At 42.7% G+C, this 16,082-nt stretch overlaps 1 long non-coding RNA gene across 2 annotated transcripts; it reads left to right on the forward strand.

Annotated features, from left to right (window-relative positions):
• The first annotated feature begins 3,472 nt into the window (after positions 1–3,472).
• Positions 3,473–14,286, forward strand: LOC125758610 (uncharacterized). 2 transcript variants are annotated; one of them, XR_007416243.1, is made up of 5 exons: positions 3,473–3,879; positions 4,745–4,873; positions 6,582–6,721; positions 9,021–9,121; positions 14,176–14,286. It is a non-coding gene; the product is annotated as an uncharacterized LOC125758610 (long non-coding RNA). The 2 variants fall into 2 exon arrangements; XR_007416244.1 differs by lacking the exon at positions 9,021–9,121 and having other exon boundaries at positions 3,480–3,879; positions 14,176–14,272.
• Positions 14,287–16,082: the final 1,796 nt, after the last annotated feature.

Consider the following 16,082-nt stretch of genomic DNA (forward strand, 5'->3'; position numbering starts at 1 on the left):
TTGTCGATGGGTGAAATATCCCAATAGAAGCAAAGAATAAAAACCACGGCTCGAGCCGAAATCGAACCTAGGCCTTCAACATAATAGTCAAGTATTCTATCGCTTCAAACTGCTTCTGAAAAAGACCTTATACAAGCGTCGGGTCAGGACAACGCCAGTCGTCGTTGCAGTGTTGGTTATCCGCGTTTTTTATGAATATAACAAACATTAAACATTACATCTGCACATCTATGACTCCGCAAGCTATAATCAAGCGTTTCGCGAATACACCTACACTGCAAAAACTGTCCTTTAGATTCCTTCAGATCCACGAACAAGACCTACGTAGAACTTACAGATGGCTCTCATTATATGGAAATAGGGAGTACATGTTCGTAACTTCAACGGACATATTGCTTTCTTTTTAGTTAGGGAGAGAGTGTTCTAAAGTCCAAACAAAAAAGAAAGTTCTAAAGGTCCTAAAGTTGAAAAGTCCTAAAGTTGACTGCGCTGTTAAGGTATTTTCCAACCAAAGACCGTCACAGGGCTACTTTTATTGCGATAGCAATTATATGGGCACTCTCGACGTGTTTTTGCCGTCGGCGTCACCGTCGCCGTCATGTTCCGTATAAAGTCCAAATTGATAACATCCCGCCGCGCATCGTAGGTTCTACCCGCGGGTAAAAGCTCGCGAGCAGGGGCGACGATCGCGACTGAAGCAGAGATCAAACGAGCCGGCCTATCTGCGTCGCTCGGAGGGCGCATGCGATAACATCCCCCCGCGTGTTAGACCAGCCGTCAAATGCTGCCCAAGCAGAAACGAAACGCCCCGCCCGTCTTGAACGAGCATGAAGGGATGCGGGGGAGGGGGAGGGGGAGGGGAGGGTGCTTGAGCAGCAACTGCGATCTTTGATCCTAAAAGCGCTTTCACGATCGCTTGCGCGCTCGCTATCTCGCAGGCATCAGCAAACGGCTCGTATACTCTTTTACGCGCGCTCTCAACGCCAAGAGACTGCGAAAAGCGCACCTCTCCCTGGAGCGGCCGTATTCTCTTACACCAACGTTTTGTATAGTTACGCGAGATCGGATCCAAAAGAGTTAGCTGCCAGCCTTCCTTCGTATAACATTACAATTTGTTGCCTTCGCATTCATTGCTTCGCGCTTGCGGTGAAACTGTGATCTTTTTTCTTCAGACACGATGCGTTTACAGAAGGCCTGGGGAGCGTGCAACTACCACTGTTCTCTATGTGAGCGGTTTATCTTTAACCTTTTTTTTTCAGGTCAACCGAGAGTGGTTAAATTTGTTGTTTTGTGCATGTTACCGTCGCGAGCAACGAGGGTAAACAATATTTTGCTGCCGTCCTGACATACTGGCAGACTGTCTGCGTCTGTTTGCCGCGAAGTAGGCATGTGCGAATATTCAAGCACTAGGAATGTTCGAAGGAATATTACAGTATTCGAATTCGCTTCGACACGAATTTAAGGTTCCGAAATTTCAAAGTATTCATTATGAACGAATAGGCGTATATTGGACGGCATGTAACCCACCTGTGAAGGTGGTTTCACTGCAGCCTGCAAGTGCTATGCCGTGAAAACACCTAACCAACAAAATTGCGCAATGCCGCGAAGCCCCACATCAAGGTTAAATTAACATATTACTCCGACATAGATTAATCATTTTCAGGGGCGTAGCCAGAAATCTTTTTCAGGGGGGGGGGGTGTTCAATTATACGTTATGTATGTCCATGCGTGTGTTTGTATGTGTGCGTGTATATATGCGCAAGTAAAATTGAAAAATTTCGGGGGGGGGGGGGGGGGGTTGAAACCCCCAACGTTAACCCTCCCCTTGGCTACGCCTCTGATCATTTTTTAAGTTTAAAAGCTTGTTATACGGGCTTATATGTTATAATATGGTATATGTATAGTAATTTTTAAAGTGTGACGTATTTTATCGGTTATCACTTGCATATCTTACTGAAATTGAAATCCTGCTACTGTTTGATGCTACTAAACGCTACTAAACGTAGCGTTTAGTAGCGCTGCGTAGCACTTAGTTTAGTAGCGTTTACTTGCAGCAAAAAGAATGACACTCGTACATGCCTCGTTCCAATTAAAAAAAAACGCTGTGGAGGTTAGTTGGGCCTCGACAATATTTATGCTAATTTTTTTATATAATGTGTGATACATACTATTCGAACTATTCGATTCAAAATTATTCGACGTAACTGTTCGCTTCGAACCTAAAATTTGCTATTCGGACATCCCTACCGCGAAGGCTTCTGTGCGGCGTTCCACGGTGCCTAATAGACAAGGACACAAGGGACATGCGGCGCTGCTTCGTATTGGTGAAAAGCGTCCCTTTACGAAATCGGGACTGTGGCACGGGAGTACAAACCGGTTCGCTGCAGCGGCGGCGGCCTGCGCATCAGCTTCTCCGCAGTGCACGATTGCTAACGGCGTTTCGAAAACGGATGCGCAACTCCGCCACCTAAAAATAACATTTGCAGTAACTCTAGGGTGCAGTAAAGCTTTAGGGTGCAGGCACTCGTAGCGGCCGCCGCTACGGTCGTCGAAAATTAAAGGGGGGAGGGGGTAAGGGCACCGGTACCCTGTTCCTCTTAGATCCGACCCTGGAACTTTCGTGGTTGTTGCAATTTCATTCCGAGCTGCGTCTTGAGAGGTTCGTGCATGCTCGCGTGCGACTGCAAATCTTTCTAGCCTCTCCAACACACCATACCTAAAAAGAAAAAAACAACCTGTTCCATGACGTTATGCAAAAGAACTCGTGCAATGAAAAGGCATCGATTCTCATTCAGAGATTCTACGGATCCAGTACGCCTGCAAGAGTGGGCGTGAAACATCAAGGGAGGTCCCTCATGTGTACATAAATTTCATTTGACTGTTCGCTGATTCTTACTTTTATTATTTATTTTTCTTTTTTGTATGCACCTATCTTTTCCTTTCACTGTTTACTCACATTCTGCGCGAAAATATCTGTCTTTACGTCTCATTCACTGTTCATTGTATTTTTGTTCTTGATGTAACCGCTATAATTGTCAATGAATATTTCAATCATTGTACTCAACCATAACTGCTTGAAAAAGAATGTTAATAAACTAGAACGGAAACCCCGAATCTCCTACATGTTTGTTCTCTACGCCAGCATATGCCGTTCAGAAGAAGCTAACCGGCCCGCATGGTCTCCAGAGTTGTCTTTTCTTCGTTTTACAATTTATCAGCGCCATGTGTGGCCTACACAACGAGCTTTTACCGCAACTACAAAGAAACTCCTCAGGGCGCACCAGTGCTGGGCGCGCCAGCGAGCGCCGCGTCCTCTGCACGCTTCATCGTAAGCTATTCCCGCCTGGCAGGCTCGCTGCCTCGCTCACGACACTAGGCAAACCTTTCTAGCCACGATAGTTCTGCGTTCGTGTGTGTGTCGTCGTGCGAGTTTTGTTCATACGGTCGACTTTTACCGCGCTGCCTCCCATTGTGTGTTGTATGTTGTGGTTACTGACGTAAGCGCAAGTTCGTCACGCAGTGTTATACGCGGTAGCAGGTAAATAGTCGCCAGATGCCGGCCGTGCGACTCCAACCTGCGACTGCTTTGTTCAGTGTGACCGACGGAGGCGATTCATAGTTTTGAAGAACACGTTCTTCAAATGTTTCCGCCCGTCAGTAGGGTGCCTTGATGCGCGTTTTGTCCGCTCACATCGAGGCACACTACACGGCAGTGAGTAGCAGCGCTGCAATCCTTTCTCGACGACGCGTTCTGTGGCCCTGAAAAATGCCTTGACGCTCGGGGACGGCCGGTAGCTCGGCGATTCCTCGCTTGGCGCACCATTGAAAACCGGCGGTCATCCAGCAGTGTACGCTGCCAGCGTATTTTCATTGCCAGAGGTAAGTGAACATTACGCTTCGAACATTGTGAGTTGTTCTTATTGTAGTACGCGTTGTCGCCGAATAAAATCGCATAACGTGTTGGTAGTGTATGCGATTGTAGTTGTGCGGATTGTGCTCGCGCATGACATTTGTCAAGAACGTAGTCGGTAGTGTTATAAAGTTTTGGTAATTAGCTCGCTTGCACGCACTGCTGTACGCTAATATTTGCTGAAAGGAGACAACATTTTTGTCAGGCTCACCACTGTCATGCGTTTTATGCATGTCAAATTTATGCATGTCTCTTGACAAATTACTTGGAGTAACGCCATGAAACCGAAGCTTCAACATTCATTTCGTTCGCACGAGCTCTGAAGGAATAATCATCAGCCACCGTGTGAATCGTGAATCGGTACAGTGGGAGAAATAAAGTGTATTTAGGGATGTTTTCCTTAGGCGCGCATTTTATTCGTCATTAAGTAACGTGACCCTCAAAAGCGTTTAGGTTAGCATTCTTGGACATTGCTTATCATCTTTCAAGCAATAGATAACATAGATTTGTTAAAAATGCAATTTCTGCAGCATGACACTGTATTTTGTTCAATTGGTTTGCCCCATTTTTATCCTTTATGCACGTTGACCTAATTTGACAAGCCGTACTTTCAGCTGAATTTTCAATTGCTTATGGCACTATATGTGCGTCCGTGTATTGAAGTCCCACCTCTCATCGCATAATAATAGCTTGTGAAGAAAAACGCTTGTCTTTAATTAGCCAGTTGTCAGAGCTCTTCCTCCCTCCTCAAAGGGCAAGGTGCTGCTGGCACACCTGCTTCGGCTTTTCTTTATTTTTTTTTTGAATGCTGAAGTTTTTTGCAACGTACTGCAGGTAGCAAACAGCAGTGCCACGACAAACAGTGGAGTGCTGACCATGCAGTCCAGAAGGTGGCTGAGGCAAGTATGCTATAGGAGGTGCTTATTCAGGCAGAAGAAATAAGCATCTGCAGCCAACGTAAAGGTAATGTACAAAGTTCCATTTAATGAAGAAGAATCTTGTTTTGAGCTATTGTCGAAGGGAAACAATGAGCGCGCTAGATAAATGAGATGGAAATGCAGAGTAACAATGTTATGTATGCCAGCAACCAACTTAAGTTTATTCATGCAAAAGGGTTATTTCCAACTGGTTCATTTGGGGCAAGAGCCCACAGTTTCCACGAATGGGCATACCTGGTAGCCGTTGCACATCCTGTTACTGTGTTCTCGCACTCATTATTATGTGCCACTTACTCTTGTGACGTTCCACCAAGGTGAAATTACTTCACATAAACAGCAGCGAGAAGGCTTTTGCTAGCCATTTCAATTAAGACAGCGTTACCGTAGCTTTTAGTTGCAGTAAACCAGCTAAGCTGTATAGAAGAGCGTACTCCATGTGTTTTTCACCATGGACAGTGCATTTTGCCTGGGAACATGGCTTAGTTTTGCAAAGGAAAATGTTGCCTTTCTGTAAAACGTGGTACTGGGAAATGGCATTGTGCCAAAAATATCAATGTTTATGACTTCTTGCAGCACTCATTGTTGTACAGGGATGTTAGCGTTTTCATAAATGCAATGCATGGTGCCTGAAGAATATAGCGGCCCACTTTAAAATTTATAACTTCATGATTTCAGTATCTGGGACAGACTTTACTGTATACGGTTTGTTTCTGGAAAGCTTCAACCTATCTTGCAATTCTGCAAGGCCAATACTGAATTTGCTGTGTACATTTGGCTGCACATTCTCATCACTTATGCCAAACAACAGGCTTGAGTGATGTGTGGAATTCTTGTCAATCAATTTTATTGATTACCTCGGACAATCTATTCTGCTTCCCACAGTTATTGGGCGCTTTGTGTGCATGTGCTATGCATGCTAGGAATGAAAACAGTGAATGCAGCTGGCAGCATCAACGAGTACAATGCCCATAGGCTAGTATGAGGCGCGAAATGTTGCCACTGCTAGAATTTACATTATGTGTGCATGGTACAGCTGATTGTGTAATTTAGCACTTTCCAGCTACTTACGCAGTTGGAGCAGATGTCGATCATGTTTACTGTGGTATGGCACGGCCACCAAGTTCGTGCATTCTGCATACCAGGAAACCTGACACGAAGCAACGTATTGCTGTGATGGCAGCTAAGTGAGAACGAATGAGTTTGTCTTCTCTGTCCATTTGTCAATACCATTACACAGGCTTGTTAAGTGCATTCAAGCGGCTTTAGCTATGCACTAGCAGCTACAGAGCCAGTAAAGACAGCCAATTTCATCGTCAGAGTTCACTCTGCAAATCCCACTTTCTATAAAGGACATTGTTTTGTGATAGCTTAAGGTCAAAACTTGCTCAATTAAACACTTCTTGGTGTCTGACATTACAGGAATTATGATAATTGTTCTATCTCATGTGAAATTATGCCATTGTTTTTTTTTCATATTCTTACTTTGCATACACACTTTACGACTGCACCCTCCCCAACCGAATCTTTACTAGTGCTACATTCTGTTATGGGTGAAAACAATTATTGAACTAAAAACCAGGTCAAGGAAAGCAGTATGATGCCCTGTAATGTAGGAGGATGCTGCTATTGCAGTGTTTAGTCTAGAGCTGAATTTAATGAGAAAGGGCAGCAATGTAGGTCACCTGTTGATATTTGAAGACCGTAATTGTGTTGTGGTCATTTTGTTATCGCAGGAAGCATCTTCAAAAAGCAGTGCTACAAGGATGTGAGCAGCAGTTTCCCTTCAACGAACAGGTCAAATTCATGGAAGCCACGTGCCTGCTGCTTCTGGCCTACACAAATATGCAGCCACCATAGTAAAGTTCTTGCAAAGGTGTGAGACATCCCTATGCTGCATGGATTGCGCATGTTAATTGCCTGTTTTTTATAGCTTATAGTAATATGTCTACAAGTGTACTTCCTTCCAGTGTATGTTTACATTCTCTTAAAGGGCCAGTCAGCAGGCTCCTACTTCTTTTTTTTTACACCTCCCAAACAAACTCGCTAATTCGTACAGAGGGCCGCAGGAATCACATTGTGCTAATGTCAGACACTCCACTTCTAAAAACAATAACCGCGCCTCCTCTTCAGCGCTTGACCAGTCCTCTTTGCTAGCGAAGTGGTGTAATGTTGCCTATGAGCAACATTAAGTAACGCTGACTGTTGAATAGTCCTCTGCAATACGAAACGGCATTTTGGCTTTGTGATGATGCAGTATCTGTGGTTGTCACAAGTGTTGCGAATTGGTTTATCTCGCCAGTGCTTTGACTGTGCTTCCTCACCGCACCACTCTGGCACAGTGGCACATCGAGGAAGCCCCTCTTCAGGATAGTCAGGCTGAGCGAGAGACTGAAACCAGCTGGAATGTTTGTTCTATCTCCTGTGGCTTCATTATTACACCACTTAAAAAATTCATGTGACAACATGTTCACGTTGTACAAGCGTGCAGTTGTCACAAATTTTAGACTCCGGAGTTGTTTAGGGGCCCTTTAGCCTTAAATTATGAATGGTAAATTCACACGTCACGTGGTTTTCTTGCTTTATTTTTTGCAATGCTCATTTTTAAAATAGCATGTCAGCTTCTGTGAGTGGTAATTTATACATTTATCATACAAAACATCCTGCTATATTCAACAAGTGTTATTATAGATTTTTCATGGCACCAGAGCCACCTGCTTTTTGCCCTGTGGCAGCTACATGGAAGTTCATTGCTATGCTGCTTTGTTTAACTGATATCTTTTCAATCAATGCGTTTCACAGTCCAGGGTGTTTGGTGTATTTGCATCTTGATGTGTTTAATATCATACAAGTGATGGATTTTTTTCTGTCTTCTAGTGTTTACTTTGCAGCTATTTAACTGTGGTTTTCAGGGGCATATCTAGACAGGAACATCAATTCTGCTAAGCTTTGGTTCGAAAAGAGACGCTGAACAGGAGTTCCTTAGGTACATGCCCTGAGCACCAGCCCTTTGGATTACAGAAATATCTAAACTGCATAATGTCTGCAGCTCCTTGCTTAATTGCATGTCTTTCTTCAACCTACAGCTCTTTCCATAATCCTTTACATTAACCTACATTACCAAGTGAACATCCCCCGCTGCAATACAGTGGTTATAATGGTCAGCTGCTGACCTGAACTGTGCGGGTTCGATCCTTGATGGAGTGGTTGCACTTTCGGTGGAGGTGCAAATCCTAGAGGTTCCCGTGCTTTTAATTTGACGTTCACATTGCAGAACCCCATTGTTATTATTACATCAGCAAGTGGACATAATTCTAGATTGTATACATATTTAGTATAACAGACAGCTGAGCTGGTTGGTAGGTATTCATGTTAAAAAGGCAGAGCATGCAAACATGGACACAAGAGAGAAACCAAGACACCACTAACGCCAACTGGAAAGGTAGACAGTGGCACAAAATAAAGTAGACACAGAAACTTATCTGTGCATGCCCAGGCAAGAGGCGATACCTATCAATGTGGCACGCGCGATAGTCTACGTGAGAGATAACTGCTAGTTAATCGACGATTGGCTCTTTTGTGCACTGCCATTATCGATATGCCAGGCCTCGACTACTGGACGCATTTCTTCATTCATGTGCTTGTACAAAACTGCATTCATCGAATTTTGGCATGCATTTAGGCTCTCGACAATGTAAAGGTATATTAGGTGAGGAGCCTCCAGCTAGTGATCTCAGCGTTTTAGGCGTCTTGACTCTCTTGTGTCCATGTTTGCATGCCCCACCTTTTTAACATGTATTCATATAGTGCACAAGAGAAATAGGTTATCTAGTGAGTTATTTGGAAAGTAAGTTTAGGGCGAACACCAAAATAGCAGTGTAAATTAAATTTAAGCGATGAATGCATCGGGCTGGATTAGGAAACGATATAATGGCGAAATATAGCCGCTTGCTCTTTGCTTATACTTGTCTCAGTTTCTTGTCTCGTATGCTTTGACATTGACCAGGCGTCGTGTTGGATGCTACTAATTGGTTATGAGCTATACACAGACAAAGCAGCGGCTGTTTGGACGCTTTCTAAACAGCTACCTCATGGGGAGAGAAAAGTTAATTTGGATTATGTGAGGCATGCTAAAAAAAGTCGACTTGTTTCTGATGTTTTTGTTTTCCTGGCAGACATTCTACTCAAACTTGCCCAAAGGAGGAAGGAAGGCACGCACAGATGGACGCACAGAAATCATGGGGCTGCCGTAGAAGCTGTGAATGAGCATTAACCTGTGAGTATGTGTCTTAAACAATTTGCTGAAGCCTTTTATTTTGGCTGAACATTCTTATCGATGCTTTGTATTCCCTGATTTGTAGTGCAATATTGTTACACCCTGTTGCTTTCACAACAGAGCTCTTTAGTCTGGTACAAGGCCCAAAAAGTTCGACCTAGATGACCAAATTGCGGCAGCCAGTTTTCACAATTAATGCATTAGTGTAAAAAAACGCAATAGACGGAGCACAAGAAAAAGGAAGACACAAACAGTGCTGTGCTCGTGTGCTCAGTCTTCTGCACTGCTTTGTTTACGTTTTGTCATACCAACACACACAAGCATCCATTTTAGCTGATGTAGTAGTCCAGCTCATACACTTGGTAACGTTCTCCAACGGCAGGATTACCGGATATATGGCTTGTGAAGTCAATCTAAAGTGCATGCCTGTTCGTGTAGACTTGTGTGCATCCACCATTGATATGGAAATGCAGCTGTGTTTTAATATTTTAGCCATTATAGGTCGTGAATGGAATTTGGAGCTGTGGCAGCAACACTTTTATAGGGGGCGAGTTACTAAATTATTGTATACTTGTGTGCATCCACCATTGAGATGGAAATGCAGCTGTGTTTTAATATTTTAGCCAGTATAGCTCGTGAATAGAATTTGGAGCTGTGACAGCAACACTTTTAGAGGGGGCGAGTTACTAAATTATTGTGTATTTCTCGATGTTTGCATGTTATAAAACATAGCTGGTTAAATTAGTCCAGATTTTACGCTATTTCTTAACATATGACCTTCCGTACTGTTCGAAGGCATTGAACCATATGAAATGCTTTGTGCCTTTGTGTGCCGAAGGTTATGAGTCATTATACTAGAGATAGATAAAAATAGGTCAGAGGTTAAAGTAAATTTTTCGCAATCAACTTCTTGTGGGCAGTTATCAGAGCAGGGTTTTGAAGTAATTTAGCAATACAAGCAGATTAGTGCTTCATTTTAGTGTCTGACAGTGCACACTGTTTTATTTTAGTACCTATTTGGGTCATTTCACGCCAGTGTGCCAAGTCGTTTTTTTTTTACCATTTCCAATATTTTGTAAAACTGGTGCTGTTATGTTTCAGTGTGGGAAGTAGTCATTCAAGCGTTATTTTCGGGGAAAGAATTGCATGATGCAGCAAAGACCTTTCAAACTTCACATGCAGAAATGAAGCTGTGTCAGGCAAATTAATTGACACATGGTTATTGCGTCGAGCTATTACTACAAAGCATTTGTTTCTTTAACCCTTTCAGCCCTGGATTTTTTATTTTGGTCGGGGACATTTTTTATGTTTGTTTTCCTAATAGTTATGTCCTCAGAAGACCACGAACGAAAAATTGAGCCAGTGGTGCAATTATTAATGGATTTACAGACATGACATCAAATTAGGTCATCAGGGCTCAGCGGTTGGGAAATCAGAAAAATGGCATCTTTTTTCCCGCTATTCACTAGAGCACACAAAATGTGAACCACGTCTCATTTTTCAATGTGATACTCATTGAAACAGCTTCGGTACGTCAACCCGAAAATTGCGCTTAGCCGCCTCAGCTGCCCCGCCACGGCGTCACCCATGACTTCGGTCAAGCTTCTTCTTCACTACGGCTCCCAGCTTCGCAAGCATGTCACCATTTTGGTGTCAAACGCAGTGGGGATCATTGAAGAAGTATTCCCCCAAGAATCGCGAGTTTTGGTTTCATTTCCGAGGTGCTAGGGAAAATGTTGTGTCATGGTGTCAATTGACACCGCCAGGGCCGAAAGGGTTAACATAGTCACCAATCTTTCATGACCATGATAGTCGAATTTATTTTCATTTCGATTTATGCTATTTGCAGTCGTGAGGAAACATTGCAAAATGCAGCATTTTTAAGTATATTGTAAAAAAGACTGAATGTTTCATGTGAAATATATTCACAGTATGAGTTCAGTGCATATACCAAGGGTTGAAAATGCTGCTGGCAAAAAGAAGCAAAAATGTCTTCAAAATTGACACTTGGAAGAAGTAGTGTTTGAACCCATATTGCGGGCTCTCTTTCACTGTGTAGCAATCCCAGCAAAAATGTTGCCTACACATCATAGTGTGCTTTCCTCGTGCGATGATTTAGACAAAGTTTTTAAGGTGTAATATTACCTTCAAGCGAAAAATAATTTTTTCAAATGAAAAATAACAAGGCTGTGGGAAGTTTCTTGGAGCATTGCCTTCACTGCACAGCACATCATTGTTCTTGCATGGTACTTCAGACAGAAGTATTGCTTAAATCTGCAACATTTAGACTTGCACTATATGAGCACAGGGGCACCCGCGTGAATCCTGTGCAAATGTGCTGTGCAGCGAAGGTCAAGGAACGAGACTCTGTGCAGGCTAGGGATTATTCACTTCAGTAAATTTTTCCTTGCTTACAACCAAGCAGTAGATATTTCTTTTAAAATGGAATATAAATTGCCAGCAAAGTATACCACACAATAATGTCTTGGCGGCATTTCTGTTTGGAATGCTACATAGCAAAAGCTAAGCTGCAATATGGGTCAAGAGCTATTTTTTCCAACTCTGTTACAGTTTGGGTGCAACGTTTCTGTTTATTTTGTTTTCATAGTAGTTTTATGACAGTGGATATCTATTTACTTATTTATTTATTACTTGACAATACTGCTGACACCAGTAAGCAGTATTGCAAAGTGGGCTACAGTGATAAGTTACACATAAAATGATCTTGCTAAGCAAAAACAGGAGCATAACATATACAAAACACAAGATAAACCAAAGAACATCTATACAACCATCTTAAGGAAAATGATAAGGGAACAGCACAAAATACAAAGGCAATGAACTTTAGAAATCAACCTTCGGTATTCCATACGAAAGAATTGGTCTTTCTCCTGATAAATGTTAACATTAGAACTTCAGCATTTTGCAGTGTTTCCTTATGGCTGAAAAAATGTAACTTGAAATGCAAATTAGTAAACTATTTTAGCCATGAAACACTGCCACCTTCAGATTAAAGAAAGAAATATTCTGCATCAAAACGGGAACAAACAGCGCTGGACATGGGACGAAGAAAGAACAATAGACGAGGGTGCTGTCGCCCTCGTCTACCTTTTTTTCCGTCCCGTGCCCAGCGTTGTTTGTTCCCATCATAATCATGTACTAACCAGCACAGTTAGGTGCTCTCCTGAAATATTTTGCGCTAATTGCTCAAAGCAATAACTTTGTATAAGTTATCTTGCATGACGCAGTTTCACATCTGTAGATGGTTGGATGCTATGTGTGTTCCCTTTAAAGCGAAGCATTGACATGCAAGTGACCAAGCTCAATTTTTGAATTGGCTTAATGCCTTTCCTACCTGAATTAAATTTCTTTCCTTAAAAAAAAAACTTATAATAAGTAGCTTATTTTTCGGCATTGTACATAAAGACCCTGCAAGTTTGTTTTTGGCTGTTCTCGCTGCTTTTCCACTACCAATCCTCCATCTGTCTTTTACTGATTTCTCTTGTGGATGTGTTCATGTTTATCAAGTTTTCTCTAAGCCTAGGGCTTCATGAGAGCTAGTTCCCAACACGCACATGGGTGGACATTTTTACATTTATTTAAAAGGTGGTCCGTCATTTCCATATCTCTCTCACAACCAGTGCATGTGACGCCTACTTACTGGACCTCACTTTATGACTGCATATTCTAAGGCAAGATTACCTCGCTTCAGACATTGCACTAGCTTATCATATGCTTCCCTCCTTACTTCGTCCTTATTCTTGCGATAGTTACTCAGAGCTTTTCATTTTTAGTATTTGCTATCCATTAAATCATCTCCACCTCTCTGACATTGCACCTAACGCTTATCGTGCATAAAGTTTAATGCATGCTCTCAGCATCACGAAATTTTGTCCTGGAAATTATCACTTGACTACAGGTATGATCTTTTTAGCAGCATGATCTTTTTCAACAGCAAAGGAGTTCATTAAAAAACCACCTTGTATACTTAAAATGGGGATCACTAATTCCATACCTCGTTTATTAAAGTTAACCTCTTTCAATTTCCTTACGCTTGTCCTTTGTGTTGTGCTTGCCTCATGGTTTTCAGTCTTTATGGATCTGGTATATTTAAAGAGTTGAATAGCCGGTCACCTGCTTATGACACTGCAGCTTAAGTATTGCACCCACTATCATTGCCATAGTAGCATTTGGTACAGTAGAGGTTTGTAATGAATGTAACGAGATGTACAGCTCATGAAATAATTGTTGAACAACGAATGTTGTTGGAGCTAGTGACTCAACATGAGGACTCGTCTTTAGAGGGGCAACGAATTGCATCAAAGTTGCTGCAACAACTTAGACACATCAATTTGTTGAAACATTGGCTCCAACAACACGCTTTGTTCAATGGTTTGACATTCATTCAAGCCGCCATCTTCAGCTCAACTTTTGTCGCGTCAAGATGTACAGGATATACAACTGTCATGTTGTGTTCTGATAGAATTCAAGAGCTATTGACAGCAAGCCTTGCTTCTCAATTTAATTCTCATCCTTTACGTTTACGCTTTAATCTTTGTCATCTTCAGCCTTATTATATGTGCACTGCAGCAGTAGCCCTTCGCAGTAGTCTACAATTCGCCTCGTCTTGTGCGAGCCGATTCCATTTTATACATGCGCAATTCTTCATTTCTTCGCCCACATAACTCTCGGCCTTCTCGGCAGCATTAAGTACAAAAATTGTAACTGTTAAGACTTTTGCTTCAACATCATGACAATAATTGAATAGAATTGGTAATGCACGTACATAAATACTCTTGCAGTTAGAACGTAGTGTGTTTAACCCTGAATTCTTGTGTACTATAGCAATAAGTCTTCGTAAAATCATCCTGCTTGTCCTTCATATGATCAGAACGAGTCCAGAAATATCTGCAAAATATCGTTTCTGCTTTTTCGATTTCTGAAACAGTGATGCTAAGGGAGGCCATGTGCACATGCACCATGGCAATGTTTAAAGGGGTATAAATTCTGAACATTGCTGTTGCTCTAGGTGTTTTCTTTCACTTCCTTTTCAGACGTACAGAAAGGAGCGAAGTGGAGCTGTCCATGGGCCGTGCACACAGTTTCATAAGCAGGCTTGCAACACTTTTGACAAATATGTTCCTGAATACATCTGCCAAAGTGGCATTTAAAGAAGCATGTAGTAGTGTACTTCACTGTTTATTTGGCATGAAGCAGCAGGTATGCTTCCGTCATCAGCAAGTTCACACAGTACAGTGCATCTACACATGGCATGCTACCCCCACATCTACCAGCTCGGGATGTGTAGCTTGATTGTAAAATGTTTACTTTGACTTAACACAACAATTAACAAAATGACATGAAAGTTTTGCCACCTATGCAGGCGACATTCTCAGTATACGCTGGCAAATATAAGCGGAGTTTGACCAGTCCATTAGTCGCACATTTCCTTGTAAACATCTCGTAGAGGGCCGCTGTTGTTGTTGCAAGCCAATGCGCCGTGATGAATGAACCAAGATTCCAAGATTTTTCTTTTCCTCCGACTTTTGTACACAAGGTAGCATCGTCGAATTGATTAGGTCAAAGTTATGCCTTGTCATTCAGCAGCGTTCAACAAGCTCCGTCTTAGAACACGTTGCATGGGTGGTTTTCGCAACATCCTCTTTGTGTTCTTTACCCTTCGATCACCTTCTTCAACCCATTTCGCCTATGCAAGTTGTGTCGCAATCCCCACATTGTACTTTGTAGATGATCCCACTAATCTTCGGCGGTGTTTGTGTATACTTTGTCCTTAGGACGTGTTCACAAAGCCCAAAGACCGCACACTTGCGGATGATTAGAGCAGGGTACTCTACAGAGTACGTTGTGGGGTTCACGACACCACTTACATCGGCGAATAGGGGAGGAAAATGCCAAAGACGTTCAAAGAACACAAAGTGGGAATGTTGCTAAAGCCACCCATGGAGCGCATTTTAAGACAGCTTGTTGAATACTGCTAGACGACAGGTTATAGCTTCGACCTTAACAATGCGACGATGCTGGCTCAGGAACGAAGGTGGAGGAAAACTATTGCAATTATGGTTCATGCGTCAGGAAGCATCTGCTTGAAACAACAACCACAGACTCATACCGAACGTGTACGTGAACGTATGTGGCTAGTGGACTGGTCGACCTCCGCTCACTTGTTGCCAGCGTATACCGAGACTGCCACCTGCATAGGTGGCAAAGCTTCTATGGGATGTTATGGTGCAGTTGTGGTACAAAACCATTATTTTGCATTAAGGCAAATGTGCCGTATTATATTGGACAGTACGGGCAGACCATTCTTTAGTATCTTAACGTAGGAGGTACGTAAGAAGACCTTCTTTGAAGGAAATTGTTGTATTCTGGGTCACGGAACAGTGTTCTCATTCAAACGACGTGACGGAGTGCATTGTGCTAGCTGTGCTAACGAAGGCACTTCGTTAGAAGGCTCCTTTTTAGAGAAATCGTTTAATTAGGAACACGGAAAAGTGCTCGGCAGCGCTATACCTTCAGCTTTGTCCGTGTTTAGGGGCCAGATTTTTTGCAGTGTATGACCGCTACTTATATGCGCATCATCGCACCGTAGCGTGCACTTCATGGTGATGAAACTCGCGTGTGTTCTCTAACGACAGTGCCTACGTTGGGTCGGACAATGCCCTTTAGACGCCAGTGTGCTGGGCGTGCCCACGATATGCACACAACCACTCAATTTACACGAAGACGGCGATCCATCTCGTAACGCTTGGCTCAAAGCAAAAAATCCGATATGGCTGCTGCTCCCTGAATGCTTCGCATGAAGTTGATGCCCACAATCCGTGGGATCTGCCGGATTTTTATTATGTTTGTGGTTTTCAACCAGGCTTCTGCTTACTGGAGTAAAGAGGGCTCCGACAATAGATAAAGAATATATATATATCCCTATATCTATTGCTGGAGG

The sequence above is a fragment of the Rhipicephalus sanguineus genome, chromosome 1 (genome assembly GCF_013339695.2).
Source record: "Rhipicephalus sanguineus isolate Rsan-2018 chromosome 1, BIME_Rsan_1.4, whole genome shotgun sequence".
Lineage (NCBI taxonomy): Eukaryota > Metazoa > Arthropoda > Arachnida > Ixodida > Ixodidae > Rhipicephalus > Rhipicephalus sanguineus.